The sequence below is a fragment of the Rhamphochromis longiceps genome, linkage group LG12 (assembly GCF_057381845.1).
Source record: "Rhamphochromis longiceps isolate RC_006_pf linkage group LG12, R_longiceps_female_GT1.1, whole genome shotgun sequence".
Lineage (NCBI taxonomy): Eukaryota > Metazoa > Chordata > Actinopteri > Cichliformes > Cichlidae > Rhamphochromis > Rhamphochromis longiceps.
Window position 1 is genome coordinate 45,253,284 of NC_140568.1, and position 21,376 is coordinate 45,274,659.

Below are 21,376 nucleotides of genomic sequence, written 5' to 3' on the forward strand. Positions count from 1 at the left end.
TCAATTGGGACACTGACTAGCAAAGTGTCAAATGGAGAATGCGGGCGTCGATCCCGCTACCTCTCGCATGCTAAGCGAGCGCTCTACCATTTGAGCTAACTCCCCTGTGCCACATGTCTTACTTATTACAGGCTACACTTTGTCCATACTTGTTGTATGATCAAAATAGGGAAGGGGCACAAATCCTGAAATCTGCAAAGCGCCCAGGAGGTGGCTGAGAGACTAAGGCGGCTCGCTGACAATCCACTGTCATGCTAACGTGACTGAATGCCATCAGCCTTAGAGACAGACTGAGGAGACTGGACATCCAAGGGACTGTGGACTAGAGCCACTGCTAATTCACATTGAATGAAGCCAACTGAGGGAGGTGCTTCTAATCAATATGCTTACCGACCTCCTCCCCTTGGTTTTCAGTGTAGGGCAAGTTGGCCATTAGGAATGTTGCTATTCTGGAAGCAGAACGTCTTTCTACTACTGTATTAGCAGACCATTGTCTTTAACATGACCTGTGCAACAAGACCACATGGTGAACTAAAGTGAATACTGAGCCAAAGAAGAGCATTGCATCATGCCTGCTTTGGCAGCCAATCTTACACTGACAAGATGCATCAACATAAGCAGAAAGAGCTCTCGACGAGGATGGGATTCGAACCCACGCGTGCACAGCACAATGGATTAGCAGTCCATCGCCTTAACCTCTCGGCCACCTCATCTGCCGCACACCGCTCTTTGCCAGTAGCATTGGGAATTGACGAGGGATAATGTGTGAGCTGATCGCTGGTGTATGGACGCAGGGAGATTGACTCCAGATCCCCGACGAGGGGCTGCGTAACACTTTGGTAGAAGCCTGGAGTGATGCTGGCTTCTTCTTTGAGCCTGTTCTTCTTGGGGGTTGCCAGAGTGGATCGTCTGCCTCCATCTCACCCTGCCCCTAGCATTCTCCTCTGTCACACCAACCCTCTGCATGTCCTACTTGGCTACGTCTATGAACGTTGTCTTTGGTCTTTCTCTTATTCTCCTGCCCAGCCGCTCCGTATTTAACACCCTTTTCCCAGTATATCTTATATCCCTCCTCTGCGCATGTGCAAATCACCTCAGCCTTGCTGGCCTAACGTCGTCTGCAAACGGCTCAACCCCAGCTGTCCCTCGCACGTGGTCATTTCACATCTGTTCCATCCTGGACACTCCCAAGCAAAAGCTTATCATCTTCAACTCTGCAGACTCCATCTGTGCCACACATCAGAGCAGCTCTCACTACCATCTTCTAAAGCTTGCCTTTCGCACTTGCTGCTATCCTTGTGTGACAAATCACCCCTGAATTTGTTCTCCACCCACACCCAATGGATTGGCTACACGCATGGCTTTGGGTCTCCTCGCGGATGTCCAAAAGTGTCCTGGAGAACGCGGGTATCGATCCCGCTGCCTCTCACATGCAAAGCGAGCGCTCTACCATTTGAGCTAATTCCCCATTGAGGGTTGAGCGCTGCAGCTTCATCGTGCCATACGGAGCCTCAGCTCAGGTGGAACTAATCACAACACCCCCCTTTCAATGTTTTCTGGGCTTGTCAACTACAACAAGACCCTTTGGTGCAATCGTAACTCACACGAGACATTTCCGAGCGATTCAAGTCTGGGCCCTACGCAGTACGCCAGGAGAGTGTCACTGGAAGCCCCTTTCAGCTGCTTCTGGAGAAAAGAGATGTCAGACTGGGCCGGGGGACTCTTTGCTGCCATCGGCCAGTATTGTGAGGGTAAGAGGGGAGACAATCACTTCATATGGTCAAAGATTGATGAGGTTTGAAGCCAGCGTTAACATGGTAGTACCTGAAAGGTAGTGAGCGGAGAAGTGCAAATAAACCTGGGGTGTACAACATCAGGCCTCGAGGGCCGGTGTCCTGCAGGTTTTAGGTATAACCCTGGGTCAACACACCTGAATCAAATGATTAGTTCATTACCAGGCCTCTGGAGAACTTCAAGAAATGTTGAGGAGGTAATTTAGCCATTTGAATCCCCTATGATGGATCAAGAATACATCTGAAACCTGCAGGACACCGGCCCTCGAGGCCTGGAGTTCGACACCTGTGAAATAAAGATTTGCCAAAGGAAGCCACATGCATTCAATTGGGACACTGACTAGCAAAGTGTCAAATGGAGAATGCGGGCGTCGATCCCGCTACCTCTCGCATGCTAAGCGAGCGCTCTACCATTTGAGCTAACTCCCCTGTGCCACATGTCTTACTTATTACAGGCTACACTTTGTCCATACTTGTTGTATGATCAAAATAGGGAAGGGGCACAAATCCTGAAATCTGCAAAGCGCCCAGGAGGTGGCTGAGAGACTAAGGCGGCTCGCTGACAATCCACTGTCATGCTAACGTGACTGAATGCCATCAGCCTTAGAGACAGACTGAGGAGACTGGACATCCAAGGGACTGTGGACTAGAGCCACTGCTAATTCACATTGAATGAAGCCAACTGAGGGAGGTGCTTCTAATCAATATGCTTACCGACCTCCTCCCCTTGGTTTTCAGTGTAGGGCAAGTTGGCCATTAGGAATGTTGCTATTCTGGAAGCAGAACGTCTTTCTACTACTGTATTAGCAGACCATTGTCTTTAACATGACCTGTGCAACAAGACCACATGGTGAACTAAAGTGAATACTGAGCCAAAGAAGAGCATTGCATCATGCCTGCTTTGGCAGCCAATCTTACACTGACAAGATGCATCAACATAAGCAGAAAGAGCTCTCGACGAGGATGGGATTCGAACCCACGCGTGCACAGCACAATGGATTAGCAGTCCATCGCCTTAACCTCTCGGCCACCTCATCTGCCGCACACCGCTCTTTGCCAGTAGCATTGGGAATTGACGAGGGATAATGTGTGAGCTGATCGCTGGTGTATGGACGCAGGGAGATTGACTCCAGATCCCCGACGAGGGGCTGCGTAACACTTTGGTAGAAGCCTGGAGTGATGCTGGCTTCTTCTTTGAGCCTGTTCTTCTTGGGGGTTGCCAGAGTGGATCGTCTGCCTCCATCTCACCCTGCCCCTAGCATTCTCCTCTGTCACACCAACCCTCTGCATGTCCTACTTGGCTACGTCTATGAACGTTGTCTTTGGTCTTTCTCTTATTCTCCTGCCCAGCCGCTCCGTATTTAACACCCTTTTCCCAGTATATCTTATATCCCTCCTCTGCGCATGTGCAAATCACCTCAGCCTTGCTGGCCTAACGTCGTCTGCAAACGGCTCAACCCCAGCTGTCCCTCGCACGTGGTCATTTCACATCTGTTCCATCCTGGACACTCCCAAGCAAAAGCTTATCATCTTCAACTCTGCAGACTCCATCTGTGCCACACATCAGAGCAGCTCTCACTACCATCTTCTAAAGCTTGCCTTTCGCACTTGCTGCTATCCTTGTGTGACAAATCACCCCTGAATTTGTTCTCCACCCACACCCAATGGATTGGCTACACGCATGGCTTTGGGTCTCCTCGCGGATGTCCAAAAGTGTCCTGGAGAACGCGGGTATCGATCCCGCTGCCTCTCACATGCAAAGCGAGCGCTCTACCATTTGAGCTAATTCCCCATTGAGGGTTGAGCGCTGCAGCTTCATCGTGCCATACGGAGCCTCAGCTCAGGTGGAACTAATCACAACACCCCCCTTTCAATGTTTTCTGGGCTTGTCAACTACAACAAGACCCTTTGGTGCAATCGTAACTCACACGAGACATTTCCGAGCGATTCAAGTCTGGGCCCTACGCAGTACGCCAGGAGAGTGTCACTGGAAGCCCCTTTCAGCTGCTTCTGGAGAAAAGAGATGTCAGACTGGGCCGGGGGACTCTTTGCTGCCATCGGCCAGTATTGTGAGGGTAAGAGGGGAGACAATCACTTCATATGGTCAAAGATTGATGAGGTTTGAAGCCAGCGTTAACATGGTAGTACCTGAAAGGTAGTGAGCGGAGAAGTGCAAATAAACCTGGGGTGTACAACATCAGGCCTCGAGGGCCGGTGTCCTGCAGGTTTTAGGTATAACCCTGGGTCAACACACCTGAATCAAATGATTAGTTCATTACCAGGCCTCTGGAGAACTTCAAGAAATGTTGAGGAGGTAATTTAGCCATTTGAATCCCCTATGATGGATCAAGAATACATCTGAAACCTGCAGGACACCGGCCCTCGAGGCCTGGAGTTCGACACCTGTGAAATAAAGATTTGCCAAAGGAAGCCACATGCATTCAATTGGGACACTGACTAGCAAAGTGTCAAATGGAGAATGCGGGCGTCGATCCCGCTACCTCTCGCATGCTAAGCGAGCGCTCTACCATTTGAGCTAACTCCCCTGTGCCACATGTCTTACTTATTACAGGCTACACTTTGTCCATACTTGTTGTATGATCAAAATAGGGAAGGGGCACAAATCCTGAAATCTGCAAAGCGCCCAGGAGGTGGCTGAGAGACTAAGGCGGCTCGCTGACAATCCACTGTCATGCTAACGTGACTGAATGCCATCAGCCTTAGAGACAGACTGAGGAGACTGGACATCCAAGGGACTGTGGACTAGAGCCACTGCTAATTCACATTGAATGAAGCCAACTGAGGGAGGTGCTTCTAATCAATATGCTTACCGACCTCCTCCCCTTGGTTTTCAGTGTAGGGCAAGTTGGCCATTAGGAATGTTGCTATTCTGGAAGCAGAACGTCTTTCTACTACTGTATTAGCAGACCATTGTCTTTAACATGACCTGTGCAACAAGACCACATGGTGAACTAAAGTGAATACTGAGCCAAAGAAGAGCATTGCATCATGCCTGCTTTGGCAGCCAATCTTACACTGACAAGATGCATCAACATAAGCAGAAAGAGCTCTCGACGAGGATGGGATTCGAACCCACGCGTGCACAGCACAATGGATTAGCAGTCCATCGCCTTAACCTCTCGGCCACCTCATCTGCCGCACACCGCTCTTTGCCAGTAGCATTGGGAATTGACGAGGGATAATGTGTGAGCTGATCGCTGGTGTATGGACGCAGGGAGATTGACTCCAGATCCCCGACGAGGGGCTGCGTAACACTTTGGTAGAAGCCTGGAGTGATGCTGGCTTCTTCTTTGAGCCTGTTCTTCTTGGGGGTTGCCAGAGTGGATCGTCTGCCTCCATCTCACCCTGCCCCTAGCATTCTCCTCTGTCACACCAACCCTCTGCATGTCCTACTTGGCTACGTCTATGAACGTTGTCTTTGGTCTTTCTCTTATTCTCCTGCCCAGCCGCTCCGTATTTAACACCCTTTTCCCAGTATATCTTATATCCCTCCTCTGCACATGTGCAAATCACCTCAGCCTTGCTGGCCTAACGTCGTCTGCAAACAGCTCAACCCCAGCTGTCCCTCGCACGTGGTCATTTCACATCTGTTCCATCCTGGACACTCCCAAGCAAAAGCTTATCATCTTCAACTCTGCAGACTCCATCTGTGCCACACATCAGAGCAGCTCTCACTACCATCTTCTAAAGCTTGCCTTTCGCACTTGCTGCTATCCTTGTGTGACAAATCACCCCTGAATTTGTTCTCCACCCACACCCAATGGATTGGCTACACGCATGGCTTTGGGTCTCCTCGCGGATGTCCAAAAGTGTCCTGGAGAACGCGGGTATCGATCCCGCTGCCTCTCACATGCAAAGCGAGCGCTCTACCATTTGAGCTAATTCCCCATTGAGGGTTGAGCGCTGCAGCTTCATCGTGCCATACGGAGCCTCAGCTCAGGTGGAACTAATCACAACACCCCCCTTTCAATGTTTTCTGGGCTTGTCAACTACAACAAGACCCTTTGGTGCAATCGTAACTCACACGAGACATTTCCGAGCGATTCAAGTCTGGGCCCTACGCAGTACGCCAGGAGAGTGTCACTGGAAGCCCCTTTCAGCTGCTTCTGGAGAAAAGAGATGTCAGACTGGGCCGGGGGACTCTTTGCTGCCATCGGCCAGTATTGTGAGGGTAAGAGGGGAGACAATCACTTCATATGGTCAAAGATTGATGAGGTTTGAAGCCAGCGTTAACATGGTAGTACCTGAAAGGTAGTGAGCGGAGAAGTGCAAATAAACCTGGGGTGTACAACATCAGGCCTCGAGGGCCGGTGTCCTGCAGGTTTTAGGTATAACCCTGGGTCAACACACCTGAATCAAATGATTAGTTCATTACCAGGCCTCTGGAGAACTTCAAGAAATGTTGAGGAGGTAATTTAGCCATTTGAATCCCCTATGATGGATCAAGAATACATCTGAAACCTGCAGGACACCGGCCCTCGAGGCCTGGAGTTCGACACCTGTGAAATAAAGATTTGCCAAAGGAAGCCACATGCATTCAATTGGGACACTGACTAGCAAAGTGTCAAATGGAGAATGCGGGCGTCGATCCCGCTACCTCTCGCATGCTAAGCGAGCGCTCTACCATTTGAGCTAACTCCCCTGTGCCACATGTCTTACTTATTACAGGCTACACTTTGTCCATACTTGTTGTATGATCAAAATAGGGAAGGGGCACAAATCCTGAAATCTGCAAAGCGCCCAGGAGGTGGCTGAGAGACTAAGGCGGCTCGCTGACAATCCACTGTCATGCTAACGTGACTGAATGCCATCAGCCTTAGAGACAGACTGAGGAGACTGGACATCCAAGGGACTGTGGACTAGAGCCACTGCTAATTCACATTGAATGAAGCCAACTGAGGGAGGTGCTTCTAATCAATATGCTTACCGACCTCCTCCCCTTGGTTTTCAGTGTAGGGCAAGTTGGCCATTAGGAATGTTGCTATTCTGGAAGCAGAACGTCTTTCTACTACTGTATTAGCAGACCATTGTCTTTAACATGACCTGTGCAACAAGACCACATGGTGAACTAAAGTGAATACTGAGCCAAAGAAGAGCATTGCATCATGCCTGCTTTGGCAGCCAATCTTACACTGACAAGATGCATCAACATAAGCAGAAAGAGCTCTCGACGAGGATGGGATTCGAACCCACGCGTGCACAGCACAATGGATTAGCAGTCCATCGCCTTAACCTCTCGGCCACCTCATCTGCCGCACACCGCTCTTTGCCAGTAGCATTGGGAATTGACGAGGGATAATGTGTGAGCTGATCGCTGGTGTATGGACGCAGGGAGATTGACTCCAGATCCCCGACGAGGGGCTGCGTAACACTTTGGTAGAAGCCTGGAGTGATGCTGGCTTCTTCTTTGAGCCTGTTCTTCTTGGGGGTTGCCAGAGTGGATCGTCTGCCTCCATCTCACCCTGCCCCTAGCATTCTCCTCTGTCACACCAACCCTCTGCATGTCCTACTTGGCTACGTCTATGAACGTTGTCTTTGGTCTTTCTCTTATTCTCCTGCCCAGCCGCTCCGTATTTAACACCCTTTTCCCAGTATATCTTATATCCCTCCTCTGCGCATGTGCAAATCACCTCAGCCTTGCTGGCCTAACGTCGTCTGCAAACGGCTCAACCCCAGCTGTCCCTCGCACGTGGTCATTTCACATCTGTTCCATCCTGGACACTCCCAAGCAAAAGCTTATCATCTTCAACTCTGCAGACTCCATCTGTGCCACACATCAGAGCAGCTCTCACTACCATCTTCTAAAGCTTGCCTTTCGCACTTGCTGCTATCCTTGTGTGACAAATCACCCCTGAATTTGTTCTCCACCCACACCCAATGGATTGGCTACACGCATGGCTTTGGGTCTCCTCGCGGATGTCCAAAAGTGTCCTGGAGAACGCGGGTATCGATCCCGCTGCCTCTCACATGCAAAGCGAGCGCTCTACCATTTGAGCTAATTCCCCATTGAGGGTTGAGCGCTGCAGCTTCATCGTGCCATACGGAGCCTCAGCTCAGGTGGAACTAATCACAACACCCCCCTTTCAATGTTTTCTGGGCTTGTCAACTACAACAAGACCCTTTGGTGCAATCGTAACTCACACGAGACATTTCCGAGCGATTCAAGTCTGGGCCCTACGCAGTACGCCAGGAGAGTGTCACTGGAAGCCCCTTTCAGCTGCTTCTGGAGAAAAGAGATGTCAGACTGGGCCGGGGGACTCTTTGCTGCCATCGGCCAGTATTGTGAGGGTAAGAGGGGAGACAATCACTTCATATGGTCAAAGATTGATGAGGTTTGAAGCCAGCGTTAACATGGTAGTACCTGAAAGGTAGTGAGCGGAGAAGTGCAAATAAACCTGGGGTGTACAACATCAGGCCTCGAGGGCCGGTGTCCTGCAGGTTTTAGGTATAACCCTGGGTCAACACACCTGAATCAAATGATTAGTTCATTACCAGGCCTCTGGAGAACTTCAAGAAATGTTGAGGAGGTAATTTAGCCATTTGAATCCCCTATGATGGATCAAGAATACATCTGAAACCTGCAGGACACCGGCCCTCGAGGCCTGGAGTTCGACACCTGTGAAATAAAGATTTGCCAAAGGAAGCCACATGCATTCAATTGGGACACTGACTAGCAAAGTGTCAAATGGAGAATGCGGGCGTCGATCCCGCTACCTCTCGCATGCTAAGCGAGCGCTCTACCATTTGAGCTAACTCCCCTGTGCCACATGTCTTACTTATTACAGGCTACACTTTGTCCATACTTGTTGTATGATCAAAATAGGGAAGGGGCACAAATCCTGAAATCTGCAAAGCGCCCAGGAGGTGGCTGAGAGACTAAGGCGGCTCGCTGACAATCCACTGTCATGCTAACGTGACTGAATGCCATCAGCCTTAGAGACAGACTGAGGAGACTGGACATCCAAGGGACTGTGGACTAGAGCCACTGCTAATTCACATTGAATGAAGCCAACTGAGGGAGGTGCTTCTAATCAATATGCTTACCGACCTCCTCCCCTTGGTTTTCAGTGTAGGGCAAGTTGGCCATTAGGAATGTTGCTATTCTGGAAGCAGAACGTCTTTCTACTACTGTATTAGCAGACCATTGTCTTTAACATGACCTGTGCAACAAGACCACATGGTGAACTAAAGTGAATACTGAGCCAAAGAAGAGCATTGCATCATGCCTGCTTTGGCAGCCAATCTTACACTGACAAGATGCATCAACATAAGCAGAAAGAGCTCTCGACGAGGATGGGATTCGAACCCACGCGTGCACAGCACAATGGATTAGCAGTCCATCGCCTTAACCTCTCGGCCACCTCATCTGCCGCACACCGCTCTTTGCCAGTAGCATTGGGAATTGACGAGGGATAATGTGTGAGCTGATCGCTGGTGTATGGACGCAGGGAGATTGACTCCAGATCCCCGACGAGGGGCTGCGTAACACTTTGGTAGAAGCCTGGAGTGATGCTGGCTTCTTCTTTGAGCCTGTTCTTCTTGGGGGTTGCCAGAGTGGATCGTCTGCCTCCATCTCACCCTGCCCCTAGCATTCTCCTCTGTCACACCAACCCTCTGCATGTCCTACTTGGCTACGTCTATGAACGTTGTCTTTGGTCTTTCTCTTATTCTCCTGCCCAGCCGCTCCGTATTTAACACCCTTTTCCCAGTATATCTTATATCCCTCCTCTGCGCATGTGCAAATCACCTCAGCCTTGCTGGCCTAACGTCGTCTGCAAACGGCTCAACCCCAGCTGTCCCTCGCACGTGGTCATTTCACATCTGTTCCATCCTGGACACTCCCAAGCAAAAGCTTATCATCTTCAACTCTGCAGACTCCATCTGTGCCACACATCAGAGCAGCTCTCACTACCATCTTCTAAAGCTTGCCTTTCGCACTTGCTGCTATCCTTGTGTGACAAATCACCCCTGAATTTGTTCTCCACCCACACCCAATGGATTGGCTACACGCATGGCTTTGGGTCTCCTCGCGGATGTCCAAAAGTGTCCTGGAGAACGCGGGTATCGATCCCGCTGCCTCTCACATGCAAAGCGAGCGCTCTACCATTTGAGCTAATTCCCCATTGAGGGTTGAGCGCTGCAGCTTCATCGTGCCATACGGAGCCTCAGCTCAGGTGGAACTAATCACAACACCCCCCTTTCAATGTTTTCTGGGCTTGTCAACTACAACAAGACCCTTTGGTGCAATCGTAACTCACACGAGACATTTCCGAGCGATTCAAGTCTGGGCCCTACGCAGTACGCCAGGAGAGTGTCACTGGAAGCCCCTTTCAGCTGCTTCTGGAGAAAAGAGATGTCAGACTGGGCCGGGGGACTCTTTGCTGCCATCGGCCAGTATTGTGAGGGTAAGAGGGGAGACAATCACTTCATATGGTCAAAGATTGATGAGGTTTGAAGCCAGCGTTAACATGGTAGTACCTGAAAGGTAGTGAGCGGAGAAGTGCAAATAAACCTGGGGTGTACAACATCAGGCCTCGAGGGCCGGTGTCCTGCAGGTTTTAGGTATAACCCTGGGTCAACACACCTGAATCAAATGATTAGTTCATTACCAGGCCTCTGGAGAACTTCAAGAAATGTTGAGGAGGTAATTTAGCCATTTGAATCCCCTATGATGGATCAAGAATACATCTGAAACCTGCAGGACACCGGCCCTCGAGGCCTGGAGTTCGACACCTGTGAAATAAAGATTTGCCAAAGGAAGCCACATGCATTCAATTGGGACACTGACTAGCAAAGTGTCAAATGGAGAATGCGGGCGTCGATCCCGCTACCTCTCGCATGCTAAGCGAGCGCTCTACCATTTGAGCTAACTCCCCTGTGCCACATGTCTTACTTATTACAGGCTACACTTTGTCCATACTTGTTGTATGATCAAAATAGGGAAGGGGCACAAATCCTGAAATCTGCAAAGCGCCCAGGAGGTGGCTGAGAGACTAAGGCGGCTCGCTGACAATCCACTGTCATGCTAACGTGACTGAATGCCATCAGCCTTAGAGACAGACTGAGGAGACTGGACATCCAAGGGACTGTGGACTAGAGCCACTGCTAATTCACATTGAATGAAGCCAACTGAGGGAGGTGCTTCTAATCAATATGCTTACCGACCTCCTCCCCTTGGTTTTCAGTGTAGGGCAAGTTGGCCATTAGGAATGTTGCTATTCTGGAAGCAGAACGTCTTTCTACTACTGTATTAGCAGACCATTGTCTTTAACATGACCTGTGCAACAAGACCACATGGTGAACTAAAGTGAATACTGAGCCAAAGAAGAGCATTGCATCATGCCTGCTTTGGCAGCCAATCTTACACTGACAAGATGCATCAACATAAGCAGAAAGAGCTCTCGACGAGGATGGGATTCGAACCCACGCGTGCACAGCACAATGGATTAGCAGTCCATCGCCTTAACCTCTCGGCCACCTCATCTGCCGCACACCGCTCTTTGCCAGTAGCATTGGGAATTGACGAGGGATAATGTGTGAGCTGATCGCTGGTGTATGGACGCAGGGAGATTGACTCCAGATCCCCGACGAGGGGCTGCGTAACACTTTGGTAGAAGCCTGGAGTGATGCTGGCTTCTTCTTTGAGCCTGTTCTTCTTGGGGGTTGCCAGAGTGGATCGTCTGCCTCCATCTCACCCTGCCCCTAGCATTCTCCTCTGTCACACCAACCCTCTGCATGTCCTACTTGGCTACGTCTATGAACGTTGTCTTTGGTCTTTCTCTTATTCTCCTGCCCAGCCGCTCCGTATTTAACACCCTTTTCCCAGTATATCTTATATCCCTCCTCTGCGCATGTGCAAATCACCTCAGCCTTGCTGGCCTAACGTCGTCTGCAAACGGCTCAACCCCAGCTGTCCCTCGCACGTGGTCATTTCACATCTGTTCCATCCTGGACACTCCCAAGCAAAAGCTTATCATCTTCAACTCTGCAGACTCCATCTGTGCCACACATCAGAGCAGCTCTCACTACCATCTTCTAAAGCTTGCCTTTCGCACTTGCTGCTATCCTTGTGTGACAAATCACCCCTGAATTTGTTCTCCACCCACACCCAATGGATTGGCTACACGCATGGCTTTGGGTCTCCTCGCGGATGTCCAAAAGTGTCCTGGAGAACGCGGGTATCGATCCCGCTGCCTCTCACATGCAAAGCGAGCGCTCTACCATTTGAGCTAATTCCCCATTGAGGGTTGAGCGCTGCAGCTTCATCGTGCCATACGGAGCCTCAGCTCAGGTGGAACTAATCACAACACCCCCCTTTCAATGTTTTCTGGGCTTGTCAACTACAACAAGACCCTTTGGTGCAATCGTAACTCACACGAGACATTTCCGAGCGATTCAAGTCTGGGCCCTACGCAGTACGCCAGGAGAGTGTCACTGGAAGCCCCTTTCAGCTGCTTCTGGAGAAAAGAGATGTCAGACTGGGCCGGGGGACTCTTTGCTGCCATCGGCCAGTATTGTGAGGGTAAGAGGGGAGACAATCACTTCATATGGTCAAAGATTGATGAGGTTTGAAGCCAGCGTTAACATGGTAGTACCTGAAAGGTAGTGAGCGGAGAAGTGCAAATAAACCTGGGGTGTACAACATCAGGCCTCGAGGGCCGGTGTCCTGCAGGTTTTAGGTATAACCCTGGGTCAACACACCTGAATCAAATGATTAGTTCATTACCAGGCCTCTGGAGAACTTCAAGAAATGTTGAGGAGGTAATTTAGCCATTTGAATCCCCTATGATGGATCAAGAATACATCTGAAACCTGCAGGACACCGGCCCTCGAGGCCTGGAGTTCGACACCTGTGAAATAAAGATTTGCCAAAGGAAGCCACATGCATTCAATTGGGACACTGACTAGCAAAGTGTCAAATGGAGAATGCGGGCGTCGATCCCGCTACCTCTCGCATGCTAAGCGAGCGCTCTACCATTTGAGCTAACTCCCCTGTGCCACATGTCTTACTTATTACAGGCTACACTTTGTCCATACTTGTTGTATGATCAAAATAGGGAAGGGGCACAAATCCTGAAATCTGCAAAGCGCCCAGGAGGTGGCTGAGAGACTAAGGCGGCTCGCTGACAATCCACTGTCATGCTAACGTGACTGAATGCCATCAGCCTTAGAGACAGACTGAGGAGACTGGACATCCAAGGGACTGTGGACTAGAGCCACTGCTAATTCACATTGAATGAAGCCAACTGAGGGAGGTGCTTCTAATCAATATGCTTACCGACCTCCTCCCCTTGGTTTTCAGTGTAGGGCAAGTTGGCCATTAGGAATGTTGCTATTCTGGAAGCAGAACGTCTTTCTACTACTGTATTAGCAGACCATTGTCTTTAACATGACCTGTGCAACAAGACCACATGGTGAACTAAAGTGAATACTGAGCCAAAGAAGAGCATTGCATCATGCCTGCTTTGGCAGCCAATCTTACACTGACAAGATGCATCAACATAAGCAGAAAGAGCTCTCGACGAGGATGGGATTCGAACCCACGCGTGCACAGCACAATGGATTAGCAGTCCATCGCCTTAACCTCTCGGCCACCTCATCTGCCGCACACCGCTCTTTGCCAGTAGCATTGGGAATTGACGAGGGATAATGTGTGAGCTGATCGCTGGTGTATGGACGCAGGGAGATTGACTCCAGATCCCCGACGAGGGGCTGCGTAACACTTTGGTAGAAGCCTGGAGTGATGCTGGCTTCTTCTTTGAGCCTGTTCTTCTTGGGGGTTGCCAGAGTGGATCGTCTGCCTCCATCTCACCCTGCCCCTAGCATTCTCCTCTGTCACACCAACCCTCTGCATGTCCTACTTGGCTACGTCTATGAACGTTGTCTTTGGTCTTTCTCTTATTCTCCTGCCCAGCCGCTCCGTATTTAACACCCTTTTCCCAGTATATCTTATATCCCTCCTCTGCGCATGTGCAAATCACCTCAGCCTTGCTGGCCTAACGTCGTCTGCAAACGGCTCAACCCCAGCTGTCCCTCGCACGTGGTCATTTCACATCTGTTCCATCCTGGACACTCCCAAGCAAAAGCTTATCATCTTCAACTCTGCAGACTCCATCTGTGCCACACATCAGAGCAGCTCTCACTACCATCTTCTAAAGCTTGCCTTTCGCACTTGCTGCTATCCTTGTGTGACAAATCACCCCTGAATTTGTTCTCCACCCACACCCAATGGATTGGCTACACGCATGGCTTTGGGTCTCCTCGCGGATGTCCAAAAGTGTCCTGGAGAACGCGGGTATCGATCCCGCTGCCTCTCACATGCAAAGCGAGCGCTCTACCATTTGAGCTAATTCCCCATTGAGGGTTGAGCGCTGCAGCTTCATCGTGCCATACGGAGCCTCAGCTCAGGTGGAACTAATCACAACACCCCCCTTTCAATGTTTTCTGGGCTTGTCAACTACAACAAGACCCTTTGGTGCAATCGTAACTCACACGAGACATTTCCGAGCGATTCAAGTCTGGGCCCTACGCAGTACGCCAGGAGAGTGTCACTGGAAGCCCCTTTCAGCTGCTTCTGGAGAAAAGAGATGTCAGACTGGGCCGGGGGACTCTTTGCTGCCATCGGCCAGTATTGTGAGGGTAAGAGGGGAGACAATCACTTCATATGGTCAAAGATTGATGAGGTTTGAAGCCAGCGTTAACATGGTAGTACCTGAAAGGTAGTGAGCGGAGAAGTGCAAATAAACCTGGGGTGTACAACATCAGGCCTCGAGGGCCGGTGTCCTGCAGGTTTTAGGTATAACCCTGGGTCAACACACCTGAATCAAATGATTAGTTCATTACCAGGCCTCTGGAGAACTTCAAGAAATGTTGAGGAGGTAATTTAGCCATTTGAATCCCCTATGATGGATCAAGAATACATCTGAAACCTGCAGGACACCGGCCCTCGAGGCCTGGAGTTCGACACCTGTGAAATAAAGATTTGCCAAAGGAAGCCACATGCATTCAATTGGGACACTGACTAGCAAAGTGTCAAATGGAGAATGCGGGCGTCGATCCCGCTACCTCTCGCATGCTAAGCGAGCGCTCTACCATTTGAGCTAACTCCCCTGTGCCACATGTCTTACTTATTACAGGCTACACTTTGTCCATACTTGTTGTATGATCAAAATAGGGAAGGGGCACAAATCCTGAAATCTGCAAAGCGCCCAGGAGGTGGCTGAGAGACTAAGGCGGCTCGCTGACAATCCACTGTCATGCTAACGTGACTGAATGCCATCAGCCTTAGAGACAGACTGAGGAGACTGGACATCCAAGGGACTGTGGACTAGAGCCACTGCTAATTCACATTGAATGAAGCCAACTGAGGGAGGTGCTTCTAATCAATATGCTTACCGACCTCCTCCCCTTGGTTTTCAGTGTAGGGCAAGTTGGCCATTAGGAATGTTGCTATTCTGGAAGCAGAACGTCTTTCTACTACTGTATTAGCAGACCATTGTCTTTAACATGACCTGTGCAACAAGACCACATGGTGAACTAAAGTGAATACTGAGCCAAAGAAGAGCATTGCATCATGCCTGCTTTGGCAGCCAATCTTACACTGACAAGATGCATCAACATAAGCAGAAAGAGCTCTCGACGAGGATGGGATTCGAACCCACGCGTGCACAGCACAATGGATTAGCAGTCCATCGCCTTAACCTCTCGGCCACCTCATCTGCCGCACACCGCTCTTTGCCAGTAGCATTGGGAATTGACGAGGGATAATGTGTGAGCTGATCGCTGGTGTATGGACGCAGGGAGATTGACTCCAGATCCCCGACGAGGGGCTGCGTAACACTTTGGTAGAAGCCTGGAGTGATGCTGGCTTCTTCTTTGAGCCTGTTCTTCTTGGGGGTTGCCAGAGTGGATCGTCTGCCTCCATCTCACCCTGCCCCTAGCATTCTCCTCTGTCACACCAACCCTCTGCATGTCCTACTTGGCTACGTCTATGAACGTTGTCTTTGGTCTTTCTCTTATTCTCCTGCCCAGCCGCTCCGTATTTAACACCCTTTTCCCAGTATATCTTATATCCCTCCTCTGCACATGTGCAAATCACCTCAGCCTTGCTGGCCTAACGTCGTCTGCAAACGGCTCAACCCCAGCTGTCCCTCGCACGTGGTCATTTCACATCTGTTCCATCCTGGACACTCCCAAGCAAAAGCTTATCATCTTCAACTCTGCAGACTCCATCTGTGCCACACATCAGAGCAGCTCTCACTACCATCTTCTAAAGCTTGCCTTTCGCACTTGCTGCTATCCTTGTGTGACAAATCACCCCTGAATTTGTTCTCCACCCACACCCAATGGATTGGCTACACGCATGGCTTTGGGTCTCCTCGCGGATGTCCAAAAGTGTCCTGGAGAACGCGGGTATCGATCCCGCTGCCTCTCACATGCAAAGCGAGCGCTCTACCATTTGAGCTAATTCCCCATTGAGGGTTGAGCGCTGCAGCTTCATCGTGCCATACGGAGCCTCAGCTCAGGTGGAACTAATCACAACACCCCCCTTTCAATGTTTTCTGGGCATGTCAACTACAACAAGACCCTTTGGTGCAATCGTAACTCACACGAGACATTTCCGAGCGATTCAAGTCTGGGCCCTACGCAGTACGCCAGGAGAGTGTCACTGGAAGCCCCTTTCAGCTGCTTCTGGAGAAAAGAGATGTCAGACTGGGCCGGGGGACTCTTTGCTGCCATCGGCCAGTATTGTGAGGGTAAGAGGGGAGACAATCACTTCATATGGTCAAAGATTGATGAGGTTTGAAGCCAGCGTTAACATGGTAGTACCTGAAAGGTAGTGAGCGGAGAAGTGCAAATAAACCTGGGGTGTACAACATCAGGCCTCGAGGGCCGGTGTCCTGCAGGTTTTAGGTATAACCCTGGGTCAACACACCTGAATCAAATGATTAGTTCATTACCAGGCCTCTGGAGAACTTCAAGAAATGTTGAGGAGGTAATTTAGCCATTTGAATCCCCTATGATGGATCAAGAATACATCTGAAACCTGCAGGACACCGGCCCTCGAGGCCTGGAGTTCGACACCTGTGAAATAAAGATTTGCCAAAGGAAGCCACATGCATTCAATTGGGACACTGACTAGCAAAGTGTCAAATGGAGAATGCGGGCGTCGATCCCGCTACCTCTCGCATGCTAAGCGAGCGCTCTACCATTTGAGCTAACTCCCCTGTGCCACATGTCTTACTTATTACAGGCTACACTTTGTCCATACTTGTTGTATGATCAAAATAGGGAAGGGGCACAAATCCTGAAATCTGCAAAGCGCCCAGGAGGTGGCTGAGAGACTAAGGCGGCTCGCTGACAATCCACTGTCATGCTAACGTGACTGAATGCCATCAGCCTTAGAGACAGACTGAGGAGACTGGACATCCAAGGGACTGTGGACTAGAGCCACTGCTAATTCACATTGAATGAAGCCAACTGAGGGAGGTGCTTCTAATCAATATGCTTACCGACCTCCTCCCCTTGGTTTTCAGTGTAGGGCAAGTTGGCCATTAGGAATGTTGCTATTCTGGAAGCAGAACGTCTTTCTACTACTGTATTAGCAGACCATTGTCTTTAACATGACCTGTGCAACAAGACCACATGGTGAACTAAAGTGAATACTGAGCCAAAGAAGAGCATTGCATCATGCCTGCTTTGGCAGCCAATCTTACACTGACAAGATGCATCAACATAAGCAGAAAGAGCTCTCGACGAGGATGGGATTCGAACCCACGCGTGCACAGCACAATGGATTAGCAGTCCATCGCCTTAACCTCTCGGCCACCTCATCTGCCGCACACCGCTCTTTGCCAGTAGCATTGGGAATTGACGAGGGATAATGTGTGAGCTGATCGCTGGTGTATGGACGCAGGGAGATTGACTCCAGATCCCCGACGAGGGGCTGCGTAACACTTTGGTAGAAGCCTGGAGTGATGCTGGCTTCTTCTTTGAGCCTGTTCTTCTTGGGGGTTGCCAGAGTGGATCGTCTGCCTCCATCTCACCCTGCCCCTAGCATTCTCCTCTGTCACACCAACCCTCTGCATGTCCTACTTGGCTACGTCTATGAACGTTGTCTTTGGTCTTTCTCTTATTCTCCTGCCCAGCCGCTCCGTATTTAACACCCTTTTCCCAGTATATCTTATATCCCTCCTCTGCACATGTGCAAATCACCTCAGCCTTGCTGGCCTAACGTCGTCTGCAAACGGCTCAACCCCAGCTGTCCCTCGCACGTGGTCATTTCACATCTGTTCCATCCTGGACACTCCCAAGCAAAAGCTTATCATCTTCAACTCTGCAGACTCCATCTGTGCCACACATCAGAGCAGCTCTCACTACCATCTTCTAAAGCTTGCCTTTCGCACTTGCTGCTATCCTTGTGTGACAAATCACCCCTGAATTTGTTCTCCACCCACACCCAATGGATTGGCTACACGCATGGCTTTGGGTCTCCTCGCGGATGTCCAAAAGTGTCCTGGAGAATGCGGGTATCGATCCCGCTGCCTCTCACATGCAAAGCGAGCGCTCTACCATTTGAGCTAATTCCCCATTGAGGGTTGAGCGCTGCAGCTTCATCGTGCCATACGGAGCCTCAGCTCAGGTGGAACTAATCACAACACCCCCCTTTCAATGTTTTCTGGGCTTGTCAACTACAACAAGACCCTTTGGTGCAATCGTAACTCACACGAGACATTTCCGAGCGATTCAAGTCTGGGCCCTACGCAGTACGCCAGGAGAGTGTCACTGGAAGCCCCTTTCAGCTGCTTCTGGAGAAAAGAGATGTCAGACTGGGCCGGGGGACTCTTTGCTGCCATCGGCCAGTATTGTGAGGGTAAGAGGGGAGACAATCACTTCATATGGTCAAAGATTGATGAGGTTTGAAGCCAGCGTTAACATGGTAGTACCTGAAAGGTAGTGAGCGGAGAAGTGCAAATAAACCTGGGGTGTACAACATCAGGCCTCGAGGGCCGGTGTCCTGCAGGTTTTAGGTATAACCCTGGGTCAACACACCTGAATCAAATGATTAGTTCATTACCAGGCCTCTGGAGAACTTCAAGAAATGTTGAGGAGGTAATTTAGCCATTTGAATCCCCTATGATGGATCAAGAATACATCTGAAACCTGCAGGACACCGGCCCTCGAGGCCTGGAGTTCGACACCTGTGAAATAAAGATTTGCCAAAGGAAGCCACATGCATTCAATTGGGACACTGACTAGCAAAGTGTCAAATGGAGAATGCGGGCGTCGATCCCGCTACCTCTCGCATGCTAAGCGAGCGCTCTACCATTTGAGCTAACTCCCCTGTACCACATGTCTTACTTATTACAGGCTACACTTTGTCCATACTTGTTGTATGATCAAAATAGGGAAGGGGCACAAATCCTGAAATCTGCAAAGCGCCCAGGAGGTGGCTGAGAGACTAAGGCGGCTCGCTGACAATCCACTGTCATGCTAACGTGACTGAATGCCATCAGCCTTAGAGACAGACTGAGGAGACTGGACATCCAAGGGACTGTGGACTAGAGCCACTGCTAATTCACATTGAATGAAGCCAACTGAGGGAGGTGCTTCTAATCAATATGCTTACCGACCTCCTCCCCTTGGTTTTCAGTGTAGGGCAAGTTGGCCATTAGGAATGTTGCTATTCTGGAAGCAGAACGTCTTTCTACTACTGTATTAGCAGACCATTGTCTTTAACATGACCTGTGCAACAAGACCACATGGTGAACTAAAGTGAATACTGAGCCAAAGAAGAGCATTGCATCATGCCTGCTTTGGCAGCCAATCTTACACTGACAAGATGCATCAACATAAGCAGAAAGAGCTCTCGACGAGGATGGGATTCGAACCCACGCGTGCACAGCACAATGGATTAGCAGTCCATCGCCTTAACCTCTCGGCCACCTCATCTGCCGCACACCGCTCTTTGCCAGTAGCATTGGGAATTGACGAGGGATAATGTGTGAGCTGATCGCTGGTGTATGGACGCAGGGAGATTGACTCCAGATCCCCGACGAGGGGCTGCGTAACACTTTGGTAGAAGCCTGGAGTGATGCTGGCTTCTTCTTTGAGCCTGTTCTTCTTGGGGGTTGCCAGAGTGGATCGTCTGCCTCCATCTCACCCTGCCCCTAGCATTCTCCTCTGTCACACCAACCCTCTGCATGTCCTACTTGGCTACGTCTATGAACGTTGTCTTTGGTCTTTCTCTTATTCTCCTGCCCAGCCGCTCCGTATTTAACACCCTTTTCCCAGTATATCTTATATCCCTCCTCTGCACATGTGCAAATCACCTCAGCCTTGCTGGCCTAACGTCGTCTGCAAACGGCTCAACCCCAGCTGTCCCTCGCACGTGGTCATTTCACATCTGTTCCATCCTGGACACTCCCAAGCAAAAGCTTATCATCTTCAACTCTGCAGACTCCATCTGTGCCACACATCAGAGCAGCTCTCACTACCATCTTCTAAAGCTTGCCTTTCGCACTTGCTGCTATCCTTGTGTGACAAATCACCCCTGAATTTGTTCTCCACCCACACCCAATGGATTGGCTACACGCATGGCTTTGGGTCTCCTCGCGGATGTCCAAAAGTGTCCTGGAGAACGCGGGTATCGATCCCGCTGCCTCTCACATGCAAAGCGAGCGCTCTACCATTTGAGCTAATTCCCCATTGAGGGTTGAGCGCTGCAGCTTCATCGTGCCATACGGAGCCTCAGCTCAGGTGGAACTAATCACAACACCCCCCTTTCAATGTTTTCTGGGCATGTCAACTACAACAAGACCCTTTGGTGCAATCGTAACTCACACGAGACATTTCCGAGCGATTCAAGTCTGGGCCCTACGCAGTACGCCAGGAGAGTGTCACTGGAAGCCCCTTTCAGCTGCTTCTGGAGAAAAGAGATGTCAGACTGGGCCGGGGGACTCTTTGCTGCCATCGGCCAGTATTGTGAGGGTAAGAGGGGAGACAATCACTTCATATGGTCAAAGATTGATGAGGTTTGAAGCCAGCGTTAACATGGTAGTACCTGAAAGGTAGTGAGCGGAGAAGTGCAAATAAACCTGGGGTGTACAACATCAGGCCTCGAGGGCCGGTGTCCTGCAGGTTTTAGGTATAACCCTGGGTCAACACACCTGAATCAAATGATTAGTTCATTACCAGGCCTCTGGAGAACTTCAAGAAATGTTGAGGAGGTAATTTAGCCATTTGAATCCCCTATGATGGATCAAGAATACATCTGAAACCTGCAGGACACCGGCCCTCGAGGCCTGGAGTTCGACACCTGTGAAATAAAGATTTGCCAAAGGAAGCCACATGCATTCAATTGGGACACTGACTAGCAAAGTGTCAAATGGAGAATGCGGGCGTCGATCCCGCTACCTCTCGCATGCTAAGCGAGCGCTCTACCATTTGAGCTAACTCCCCTGTGCCACATGTCTTACTTATTACAGGCTACACTTTGTCCATACTTGTTGTATGATCAAAATAGGGAAGGGGCACAAATCCTGAAATCTGCAAAGCGCCCA

At 50.2% G+C, this 21,376-nt stretch overlaps 22 non-coding genes across 22 annotated transcripts; all 22 read right to left on the bottom strand.

Moving 5' to 3' along the window:
- Positions 1 to 32: 32 nt before the first annotated feature.
- Positions 33 to 105, bottom strand: trnaa-agc (transfer RNA alanine (anticodon AGC)). Its single transcript has one exon. It is a non-coding gene; the product is annotated as a tRNA-Ala (tRNA).
- A 526-nt stretch (positions 106 to 631) lies between these two features.
- Positions 632 to 713, bottom strand: trnas-gcu (transfer RNA serine (anticodon GCU)). Its single transcript has one exon. It is a non-coding gene; the product is annotated as a tRNA-Ser (tRNA).
- A 1,436-nt stretch (positions 714 to 2,149) lies between these two features.
- Positions 2,150 to 2,222, bottom strand: trnaa-agc (transfer RNA alanine (anticodon AGC)). Its single transcript has one exon. It is a non-coding gene; the product is annotated as a tRNA-Ala (tRNA).
- Positions 2,223 to 2,748: 526 nt separating this feature from the next.
- trnas-gcu (transfer RNA serine (anticodon GCU)) lies at positions 2,749 to 2,830 on the bottom strand. The gene has a single exon. It is a non-coding gene; the product is annotated as a tRNA-Ser (tRNA).
- Positions 2,831 to 4,266: 1,436 nt separating this feature from the next.
- Positions 4,267 to 4,339, bottom strand: trnaa-agc (transfer RNA alanine (anticodon AGC)). Its single transcript has one exon. It is a non-coding gene; the product is annotated as a tRNA-Ala (tRNA).
- A 526-nt stretch (positions 4,340 to 4,865) lies between these two features.
- On the bottom strand, positions 4,866 to 4,947 carry trnas-gcu (transfer RNA serine (anticodon GCU)). The gene has a single exon. It is a non-coding gene; the product is annotated as a tRNA-Ser (tRNA).
- Positions 4,948 to 6,383: 1,436 nt separating this feature from the next.
- trnaa-agc (transfer RNA alanine (anticodon AGC)) lies at positions 6,384 to 6,456 on the bottom strand. Its single transcript has one exon. It is a non-coding gene; the product is annotated as a tRNA-Ala (tRNA).
- Positions 6,457 to 6,982: 526 nt separating this feature from the next.
- On the bottom strand, positions 6,983 to 7,064 carry trnas-gcu (transfer RNA serine (anticodon GCU)). Its single transcript has one exon. It is a non-coding gene; the product is annotated as a tRNA-Ser (tRNA).
- Positions 7,065 to 8,500: 1,436 nt separating this feature from the next.
- trnaa-agc (transfer RNA alanine (anticodon AGC)) lies at positions 8,501 to 8,573 on the bottom strand. Its single transcript has one exon. It is a non-coding gene; the product is annotated as a tRNA-Ala (tRNA).
- A 526-nt stretch (positions 8,574 to 9,099) lies between these two features.
- On the bottom strand, positions 9,100 to 9,181 carry trnas-gcu (transfer RNA serine (anticodon GCU)). The gene has a single exon. It is a non-coding gene; the product is annotated as a tRNA-Ser (tRNA).
- A 1,436-nt stretch (positions 9,182 to 10,617) lies between these two features.
- trnaa-agc (transfer RNA alanine (anticodon AGC)) lies at positions 10,618 to 10,690 on the bottom strand. Its single transcript has one exon. It is a non-coding gene; the product is annotated as a tRNA-Ala (tRNA).
- A 526-nt stretch (positions 10,691 to 11,216) lies between these two features.
- On the bottom strand, positions 11,217 to 11,298 carry trnas-gcu (transfer RNA serine (anticodon GCU)). Its single transcript has one exon. It is a non-coding gene; the product is annotated as a tRNA-Ser (tRNA).
- Positions 11,299 to 12,734: 1,436 nt separating this feature from the next.
- trnaa-agc (transfer RNA alanine (anticodon AGC)) lies at positions 12,735 to 12,807 on the bottom strand. The gene has a single exon. It is a non-coding gene; the product is annotated as a tRNA-Ala (tRNA).
- Positions 12,808 to 13,333: 526 nt separating this feature from the next.
- Positions 13,334 to 13,415, bottom strand: trnas-gcu (transfer RNA serine (anticodon GCU)). The gene has a single exon. It is a non-coding gene; the product is annotated as a tRNA-Ser (tRNA).
- A 1,436-nt stretch (positions 13,416 to 14,851) lies between these two features.
- Positions 14,852 to 14,924, bottom strand: trnaa-agc (transfer RNA alanine (anticodon AGC)). The gene has a single exon. It is a non-coding gene; the product is annotated as a tRNA-Ala (tRNA).
- A 526-nt stretch (positions 14,925 to 15,450) lies between these two features.
- On the bottom strand, positions 15,451 to 15,532 carry trnas-gcu (transfer RNA serine (anticodon GCU)). The gene has a single exon. It is a non-coding gene; the product is annotated as a tRNA-Ser (tRNA).
- Positions 15,533 to 16,968: 1,436 nt separating this feature from the next.
- Positions 16,969 to 17,041, bottom strand: trnaa-agc (transfer RNA alanine (anticodon AGC)). Its single transcript has one exon. It is a non-coding gene; the product is annotated as a tRNA-Ala (tRNA).
- A 526-nt stretch (positions 17,042 to 17,567) lies between these two features.
- trnas-gcu (transfer RNA serine (anticodon GCU)) lies at positions 17,568 to 17,649 on the bottom strand. Its single transcript has one exon. It is a non-coding gene; the product is annotated as a tRNA-Ser (tRNA).
- A 682-nt stretch (positions 17,650 to 18,331) lies between these two features.
- trnaa-ugc (transfer RNA alanine (anticodon UGC)) lies at positions 18,332 to 18,404 on the bottom strand. Its single transcript has one exon. It is a non-coding gene; the product is annotated as a tRNA-Ala (tRNA).
- Positions 18,405 to 19,085: 681 nt separating this feature from the next.
- On the bottom strand, positions 19,086 to 19,158 carry trnaa-agc (transfer RNA alanine (anticodon AGC)). The gene has a single exon. It is a non-coding gene; the product is annotated as a tRNA-Ala (tRNA).
- Positions 19,159 to 19,684: 526 nt separating this feature from the next.
- trnas-gcu (transfer RNA serine (anticodon GCU)) lies at positions 19,685 to 19,766 on the bottom strand. The gene has a single exon. It is a non-coding gene; the product is annotated as a tRNA-Ser (tRNA).
- A 1,436-nt stretch (positions 19,767 to 21,202) lies between these two features.
- On the bottom strand, positions 21,203 to 21,275 carry trnaa-agc (transfer RNA alanine (anticodon AGC)). Its single transcript has one exon. It is a non-coding gene; the product is annotated as a tRNA-Ala (tRNA).
- Between the last annotated feature and the right edge of the window lie 101 nt (positions 21,276 to 21,376).